This window comes from Leuciscus leuciscus (assembly GCF_965113295.1).
Source record: "Leuciscus leuciscus genome assembly, chromosome: 16".
In the NCBI taxonomy this organism is placed as follows: Eukaryota; Metazoa; Chordata; class Actinopteri; order Cypriniformes; family Leuciscidae; genus Leuciscus; species Leuciscus leuciscus.
In genome coordinates this window covers 35,409,020-35,419,019 of record NC_138740.1, presented here as the reverse complement: position 1 = coordinate 35,419,019, position 10,000 = coordinate 35,409,020, and the positions used below count along the sequence as shown (strand labels likewise).

Sequence of the window (10,000 nt, the reverse complement as noted above, 5' to 3'; positions counted from 1 at the left end):
TCTGCTCACGGCACGTGGGTCGCCAGAGCCGTCGAGTACAACACCTCATGTGTGTTCATTAGCCCGAACAGACCTTACGCTGACACCCGAACTACAGGCTTGTATATATAATGCATTACACAGTATATTCCTCATGCATTCATAAAGATAATAATCAGATGCTTGCTCTTGTGAATAACTCTTACCACTGCATTACATCACCTAACACCTAAAACACATTATCAACATCAAAACTCATGTTAGATCATCATGTTTTAAGCATTATATCCTTTTAAGGTACTGAAAAACATTATTATGTACCTTGTATATTTTCAAGCATTATGAATAGTTGCACACACACACACACACACACACACACACACACAGTCACACACATATATGTACAGGCTTAAGTGTTATCAAACATTTGCTGTCAGATTGCATTGCCTGGTAGTTTTTGAATATGATTAACAAGTGACTCTTAGTCTTTCATGCCCTAAACATAAAGCACATCTTTTACTTGCTTTATCATTAAAAAACACACATTTAGTGTCTCAGTCTCGCATGGCTGCTAGCGGCGATACGACTGACCCACGGCGATGCCATTAAACTTTAACGATTGCTCGTCGCTCAGTATTATGGTTTATGCTAATGCACAGACTAAACATCAAGTCATAAGAATGAACACAGAGAGAAAATCAACATTTAGCTTTGATTCCCTGACATTCAACTTAATGTGTGACCAAGAGCACCAAAAATTTGCACATTGTCCTGTTCATCCACGAAAATAGTCGTGCCCAAAGCTTATATATTTATATATTGAGAGGTGGTGGGGGACTTTGTTCTCCATATCCATATAAAGGTTAATATATTGTGAATATACACACACATTCTCCACTTAGCCTGATTGCAGGGGTCGTGTGGCTCCTCCCACCTCAAGATTGTCACAGGAATGGTTGAGCAGGTTTGCTCATCTCCAGAGGTGCTTGAAATATGACTGACAGCCATCAATCACAGATCAGAGAGTGTAAAGTCTGCGAGCGTGTCTGCTGGGACAGGAATGACTGACAGCTGTAGAGAGAGAAAGACATGAGCGCGTTCATCATCACAACAGGCACAGCAGAGCGTTGTGTACCTGCCACTCCTAAATCCTCCTCATCTCTCTCTCTTATTTTTTATGATCATTCAGCGTGTCCAAGAGGAACAGAATGTATGAGACAGTCTGTACTTTGTTCCAGCCCCACAGAGACATAAAGACTGGAAATACACAGAGACGGAGAGAGACAGAGAGAGAGAGAGATGGTAGAACAGGAGTGCAACCTGCCGGCGGGTCACAGTGAATGTAGATTTACAGCCAAACTTCTGCTAACAGTGTGTTTATCTGCAGGAATACATCTTTTATCATAGATTATAGCATTGTGTTAAATCTGTGCAGTCAGATAATAATTACAATAGTCAAGTACTTTTTAAACCAAAAACTACTTTTACTGAACAACCACTGTAAACCCGAAAAAGTTGGCAAAACTCAAAAAATTTGAGGTAATCAGTTACGCCATCATTTTTAAGTTAAGAAATTCAAAGTTTAAGTAAGCAGAACTTGCATATTTTTATTGAAATATTTGAGAAAGCTAATTCATTCATTTAACTTAAAATGATCATGTAATCTGAATTTAAAGCTACACTGTGTAGGATTTTCTCCCATCTAGTGGTGAAATTGTATATGACTACCAACTGAATATAACTTTCTAGCCCCTCCCTTTCCGAGGGTGTTTTAACTCCTACGGTGGCCGTATTATTTCAGATCTGCCGGCAGTCTCGAGTAATCTCCCCCTCGCATTCGTCACGATGCCACTGAGTGTAAAAGCGCGAAAGGCGAAGCTTGTATTTCCCGGTATGTCCCTCTTTGTCTAATGTATTTTCAAGATGGAGGCGCAACATGGCTACCGCCATTCGAGCGACTCACTCGTATGTATTCTGAATGGCAGATTCTACGCTTACGAGAATACTTGATTAGTTGGTGGAAGTAAATACACATGAATGAGCACGTATAATTTTGAAAGAACAAAGTGTTTTTTCTGAAGTATCAACTTAAAAAATTACACAGTGTAGCTTTAAATATTTTTAGTAAAGGAAACATGGCTAGCTTTAACTAGCTAATTCAGTAAATGCTAACTTGCTAATTGGTGAGACAATAGTTGCATCCCAAATGACGCAATATACACTATGCACTTATACTCTATTGCTGCGTCCCAGTTCAGAGGCTGCATCCTTCGAAGGCCGATTCTGTCACAGCCAAATTGTGTTAAAAATTTGAAGCGCTAAAATGTTTGAAGTCGACATGAAATCAAAATTGACCCTATGTACTCTGTTAGCGCATATTACTAGTCTTGTGGTGAACAATTAATCCTTGCAAGTTAATACGCAGAAAAAAAATCGTTTGCCGTGGTAATCTTTAATCAAAATCTGAAAAGTTACTTCCGGTCTGGAATGGCGTTCCTTCTCTGATGACGTCAGGGGTTGAAAACACTTAACCACTCCCCTCAAACCGTTAGTCTGCTATGAGCAGAGATGGAGAGGAGGAGCGCTAAAGTAAAACCCTGCCCTCTGTTCAATAGAGAGCCTAAGTCCCGCCCCTCCGCTTCCGGCTCATGGGACCTTATTTCGGAAAAAATATGTATGGTAGTCAATGGCGAGAGACAACTCATCTTTTTATTCCGTCTGAACTGTGCCCTGAATTACACACATGATGTTTGTCAATTTAAAAGATAATTATGAAAGTCAAGAAAGTCGCAGTTTGTCATAAAACAGAAGAGTAACATTTAGTTTTATGTGAAAATCGCTCAATGAACTACATCTCTCGTCTCGCACTATGTATGTGTGCAGTCTGGTACAAAACACTCCGGCATGACGGCGTAACGTTACGATTATAACGTAAGACTATAGAAAAAATGACAGACGTTAGCTTCAGTAAAGTTAGCTTCAGTAAAGTTAGCTTCATTCATTGAGAGGAAAGGTATGACGTCACATGTGCGCCTTTTGGGTTTGTAGTCTTTGTAATTACGTATTTTCACAGTCTTATACCTCAACAGTTTTACATCAAACTGCGACTTTCTTGACTTTAAAATTTTAAATTGACAAACATCATATGTGTAATTCAGGGCACAATTCAAACGAGATCAAAATATTTGTTGTCTCTCGCCATTGACTACCATTCAATATTTTTCCGAAATAAGATCCCATGGTGGTCCACCGGAAGGGGAGGGACTTAGGCTCTCTATATTCCCTTTCACTTGGAAATACGTCACAACACTGGAGATAAGTCGTTTGTAACTTCTGGTTCACGGGGACTTTAAAATATAGTTTCCATGATAAAACAATGTCCAATTTCAAGTTTTTATAAGATGGATTCTGAGTGTTTGAGCTTTCAAATCATATGATTATTACTAAAATATGTGATGGGTGGAAAAAAGGCAAAAGCACGGCAAGTGTCCCGCTACCGGCACACTGACAGTTACAGTAACAGGCTAAAATAATTTTAAACATAGTAAATTATTGTAACTGATGAATGTAACAAAGCATTATATCTATTATATAAATTATTTACCATTGTATTGCAAAGCCCTAAACAGTTCAATTGAACCTATAATGCATTATGTTATTGAACACACGAACAGTGTGAATTTAAAACGATATATATTGTGAAAAGCAAAATTGACTTCAACATGTGCATATCAACTATTTCATCCAAACAGATTTTCTGTTTTATAGCCTAATATAAAGCGATCTGAAACATCACCCCTCCGCCTGAGATGTTTGCTGTCATTGCGATAGATGTGTAACAGGTCATTACCGTCTTCTGTAACCGCTCCATTAATGCTCAGGAGTCGTTCACGAGAACACACACATTCACAACAGCAGATAAACACACACAGCGGGACACGCTCGTAATGGCCAGCAAAAACACTTCAGTAAGATGGCATCTCTACACTGGTATTTTTATCTGCTTTTCGAGGCAAGAGGGTGTGTGTGTGTGTGTGTGTGTGTGTGTGTGTGTGTGTGTGTGTGTATTAGTCATGCCCTCTTAAAATGAAAAACCTCCATTTTAAACCGACAGGAGTTTTATATTAAGTAACTCAAGAACTCTATACAGTCAGCAATGGATCTTGAGAAGCCCGTGAGCCAAAAACCACTGATGAATGCTCATAATTATGACGTCTAATAACACTATTGTTATAGATCATGCTTAGCAACAGCAAGTATTTTGGAAACCAACTATAGCAAGTGCATAGCAACACCCTGGCAACCACTCAAAACAATTCAAATCAAATCAAATCCTGCTCAGGAATATAAAAACAAATCTTTTCATTAAATGTGCTTGTCTTGCACATGTTGTGAGTGTGTGTGTGTGTGTGTGTGTGTGTGTGTGTGGGTTTCATGCATGGCTGATTTATACCAGCAGAGGGAACAGATCGCACTCATGCGGATGACGATTGTAATTCCGTTAGGGTAAAATCGCTGAGCTGGCTTCTCCTGTCGCACAGAAGGTCACAACACGAACAAGCAGCATTACAGTTATTCAGGCTAATTCATTTGACATGGACATCCACAGTTTTCCTCTCATTTTTCTCTATTTCTTCTTCTTCATCAGCAGATATCATCTGCAAAAGTCACATTTAAAAAAAATAATACATACTTAACTATAAAGTGCTAAATTAGTTTAGCATACTAAACTGCACTGAAGCCTTGTGTGTGTGTTTGGAATCCCAGTAAATGATTGACAGGAGAATTCTGAGTAGCCCCACCTCTTTATGCAAATATCTCCTGGCTTAGTTCAGAATTAGTGCACAGTATACACTGTGATCTACTTCAAACATTTGTGAAACAGAAAGCCTTATCAGCCATTTGACACTGTACTACGGTACATTCAGAAGTGCTTAACACCGGCAAAGAGCTTTAAAGGTTTCCTGTGTTTTTAAGACCCCTCACAAATATTAATATTGTGATTTTACAGTTGTATTGTAAAATAAAAGTATTATTATTTGTATTATTAATCAATAAAATCACATTTTTATTTTAAAGTAAAATATTTTAATGGCTATATTTCTTGTTTTGTTTAATATAATAACAGTTGATGACCAGCTGACCTTCACAGATCACATTTCAAAGACAGCTCGATCATGCAGGTTTGCACTGCACAACATCAGGAAGATCAGGCCTTTCCTAACTGAGCATGCAACACATCTTATCGTCCAGGCCCTGGTCATTTCTAGGCTTGACTACTGCAATGCTCTTCTGGCTGGACTTCCAGCATGTGCAACCAAACCCCTACAGATGATCCAGAATGCTGCAGCTCGTCTTGTCTTCAACGAGCCCAAGAGGGCCCACGTCACTCCTCTGTTCATCTCTCTGCACTGGCTACCTCTCGCTGCTCGCATCAAGTTCAAGGCACTGACGCTTGCTTACAGATTTGTCACAGGCTCAGCTCCCTCCTACTTTCACTCACTCCTACAAGTCTACACCCCTACCAGAAGCCTTCGATCGGTCAACGAGCGACGTCTCGTGGTCCCATCACAGAGAGCCAAAAAATCACTTTCCAGAACATTCTCATTCACAGTTCCATGCTGGTGGAACGCTCTCCCCACCCTCATCCGGAATGCAGAATCCCTGACAACATTCAAAAAAGAGTTGAAAACTCTTCTCTTCCGTGAGCACTTAACCTCATAAAAAATAAATAAAAAAATAAAAAAATATATATTCCTGTAAATTCTCGCTTATCGGGCTTATGCTACTCTGAATAATGCCTGAACTTCGTATTTTGAGCACTTCTTGCGTTGTTTTTTGCCTCTTCACGATGACTTGCTTAATTTAGTCCCAATTTGTAAGTCGCTTTGGACAAAAGCGTCTGCTAAATGACTAAATGTAAATGTAAATGTAAAATATAATAATATAATAAATATTTGTATTTAGTATATTAATAATGAATTAAATAATAATGAATTGCAGTCATATCGATACATATAAATCTCATTTTTTTAAATGAGAATTACAAAATAAAATATAAAAATTGCTTAGTGTATAAATGTTAATGTACATATAAATAAATGAATAAGCTTACAAAAATTATGTAAATAAATAAGTTTATATTAAAAAGAAGCTGTCAAATCGATTAATTGACATTAATCGCATCTAACAACAGTTTGTAAATATATATTTTATGTTTGTGTGTATATGTATATGTATATATTTACACACTTTTGTGTTAGATGTGATTAATCGATTTTAAAAAAGCACTAACACACACACACACACACACACACACACACACACACACACACACACACACACACACACACACACACACACACACACACACACACACACACACACACACACACACACGTTCCACAAATCATGCAGCCCTATTGCATTCAGAAAATTCATATACTTTGCACAGTCATACAGCAGAAATGCTAGTATGCTATTCTGTATGGCTCTGATGGCACAGGTCAATCTCTGCCACTGCCCATTACACACACACACACACACACACACACACACACACACACACACACACACACACACACACACAAAATGAAACAACAGCAGTTGTGGATGCCGTCTGATTCTCCACCATTAGAGGGCGCAACACACTGCAACTCTCCTCAGTCCTCTCACACACACACACACACACACACACACACACACACACACACACACACACACACACACACACACACACACACACACACATTTAGACTGCAGTGAGGGGAAATGGAACCTGCAGATCACTGAAGACGGGTTGAATAAAGCTCTCTCTCTCTTTCTCTCTCTTTTTGCAGTGAGCAGGTGTTCCTCTGATAAGAGCCGAACACACATTACGGCACGTACACACACACACACACACACACACACAATACAAACAGCCTTTGTGTATAGCTTTCCAAACGCAGGGTGTAACGAGGGGTGTGTTTCCCTTGTGCTCCTGCAGTGTGAGTTAGAGAAACACAATGATCCATAAAATCTCATTCCATCCCGGAGCAAAAGGCCACAGTTGGGTGTGTGGGAACACATTATTCGATCACTGAACATCTGTAATGGCGCTATTAGGACTCTTTCTTCACAACCAACTCATTTCAGTGTGTTTCGTTTGCATTACTTGGCAAGCGTTCAGTCGCTGGTTGTGTCTGTCTCCCAGAGTTCCTGAGACTGGAGTCAGGAGGCAGTGATTGTGTTAGTGATGTGTGGAGATCAGGCTGTACAAACACAGAAAATTGATTTTGTTAATGTGAGGACAGTCTGCAAATACAGTCTGATTGAAAATAGATCTTTATTATCACACTAGAAAATGCTAGACACTAACTATCGGAGTATGGATTGTTTGTTGTATTCAAGAGGATTCAGAAGGTCATATTTTATTCAAAAAAATTTTTTGTTTGCATTATTTTCATGACAACTAAGCACATTTTAACCCCAAATTTTCATTATTGTAAAACAAGAATGAAAAAATAAAATAGTGTAATAAGAAATTAATAATATACCATTTTAATTGTATTTAAAGTTTTTAAATAATCATGAAAATGTATTAAGAGATGTATTACAAATTAGAATAACGTAAAATAAATTTAGATGAAAATCTATTTATACACATTTATTAATACATTTATATTACAATACATTTACAAATAAATATATATAAATTACACCATTTTTTTTACATTTATAAATTTAGTAAATATTTAGTATTTAGTATATATACGCATTATAAAAATAAATAAAAATAATGATATTCATATTAAAATAATTAATACATATAAATATTTCAATATGTTAATATAAAAATAACACACATATATATATATATATATATATATTTGTTATTTTTATATTAATTATAATTATATGTATTAATTATAATAAATATTATTATAAATAATACATATAAATATTTCAATATGTTAATATAAAAATAACTAATATATATATATGTTAGTTATTTTTATATTAATATATTGAATTATTTATATGTATTAATTATTTTAATATGAAAATATTTTTTTTATATTTTTATAATATATATAAATGTATTACATTAATATAAAAATAAATAAATACATTTATATATGTGTGTGTATCTATCTATCTATCTATCTATCTATCTATCTATCTATCTATCTATCTATCTATATATCTATATATATATATATATATATATATATATATATTTAAATATATATACTGTAAAAAATAATTACATCCCCAAGTCAAAAATTTCTAGTGACTGATCACATCTAAATTTTTCAATTAGTCTGACGTATTATTTCTCATTGAGCCAATGTTAACAGACTATTGCAACAAGAATTGCACTTGGGCCAATTAAAAAATGTAGATGTGACCAGTCACTAGAAAATTTTGACTAGAAGAGGTTAGAATTTTTTTACAGTATATACACACACACACTATCTAAATAATTATATTCATTAAAATTTGTTTTAATTAATACATATAAATAAATAATTAAATATCAATAAATAAATACAGTAAGTACTTTTTATAAAAAATAAAAAAATGAATAAATAAGTACATACAGGCAATTTATTGATGCAAATTATAAGCGGGTTTCTTTTTTCTCTTCTCTCCTGAATCGCTGTGACAGAATCCACTGGAGGCCAGAAGAAGTGGCATGAAAATCAAAGCAGAAACATGAACGTGAAGCCAATAGTGTGTGTGCTCTTTTATTACAATAGCATGCATGATTAAGATTAGTGCACCCCATATCATATCATAGACAATAGTATATGATAGATATGACAAATGTGCCATTGAGGTTACACCAGATTACATGTACCTCCCAATACTGATAAAGTGTCTCACTTTACACTCAAAAGTGTGTATTGCACAAATTCTACATAGTAATGTGATCTCAGCTCTCTGATCTCAGGTCAGTCTATACACGGGTAACACTGTGTCTCTTCACACAGTAAATCTATACGACTCCTGCAGGACAGAGAAACACACACAGTGGCAGAATCAGGTTTTAGTGTGTGTCGACGACCGAGAATCAATCCCTGCACTGAGAGAGAAGAAAAGAACAGGTCGATATCTGAGTCAGCAATCCTTCACACACACACACACACACACACACACACACACACACACACACACACACACACACACACACACACACACACACACACACACTCATCGTCAGGCGAAAGAGAAGCGCGTGATGAAGCTGCAGTCGGAGATCACCCTCACAGAAGACAGATAAACCAGCAGATTCTCCTCAGACTGAACACAGTGAAAGAGGACACCTGAAATACTCCAGTGACTAATCAAATACTTCTATATGGTTATCATTAAATGGATATTTAATATCCTTCATATCCACAGTCACTGTACCTTTCCCTCCACACACACCTACACTAGTGTCGTACATTTATTCAGGATTCTTTGATGAACGGAATGTTCAATAGAACAGCATTTATTTAGAATAGAATATTGTGTAACGTTATAAATGTCTTCACTGTCACTTTTGATCGGTTTAACGGGTCCTCGCTGAATAAAAGCAGGCTATTCATTTCTTCTTCTTTTTGTAAATATTACTTCCACTAAACTTTTGAATGAAAGTGCCACACACACACACACACACACACACACACACACACACACACACACACACACACACACACACACACACACACACACACACACACACACACACACACACACACACACACACACACACACACACACACACATTTATTCATTTAGCTGACGCTTTTATACAAAGCGACTTACAATTGCTATATATATGTCAGAGGTCGCACGCCTCTGGAGCAACTAGGGGTTAAGTGTCTTGCTCAGGGACACATTGGTGTCTCACAGTGGATTCGAACCCGGGTCTCTCACACCAAAGGCATGTGTCTTATCCATTGCGCCACACCACCCCATTCACAGACACACAGACACACACACACACACACACACACACACACACACACACACACACACACACACACAC

The 10,000-nt window shown here is 36.8% G+C and overlaps 1 long non-coding RNA gene across 3 annotated transcripts in view; it reads right to left on the bottom strand.

The window, feature by feature from the left end:
- The window catches only part of LOC309478217, a 19,878-nt gene extending 10,559 nt beyond the window's left edge, over window positions 1-9,319 (bottom strand). The window contains exons 1-4 of one of the 3 annotated variants that reach the window (XR_014198867.1): window positions 9,154-9,319; window positions 8,565-9,093; window positions 6,335-7,232; window positions 5,499-6,269 (exon numbers count right to left, since the gene is read on the bottom strand). This is a non-coding gene — a long non-coding RNA (uncharacterized lncRNA). Of the gene's footprint in view, window positions 1,051-5,498; window positions 7,233-8,564; window positions 9,094-9,153 lie in introns of all 3 variants that reach the window. The other 2 variants (XR_014198868.1, XR_014198866.1) reach the window with 2 other exon arrangements.
- Window positions 9,320-10,000: the final 681 nt, after the last annotated feature.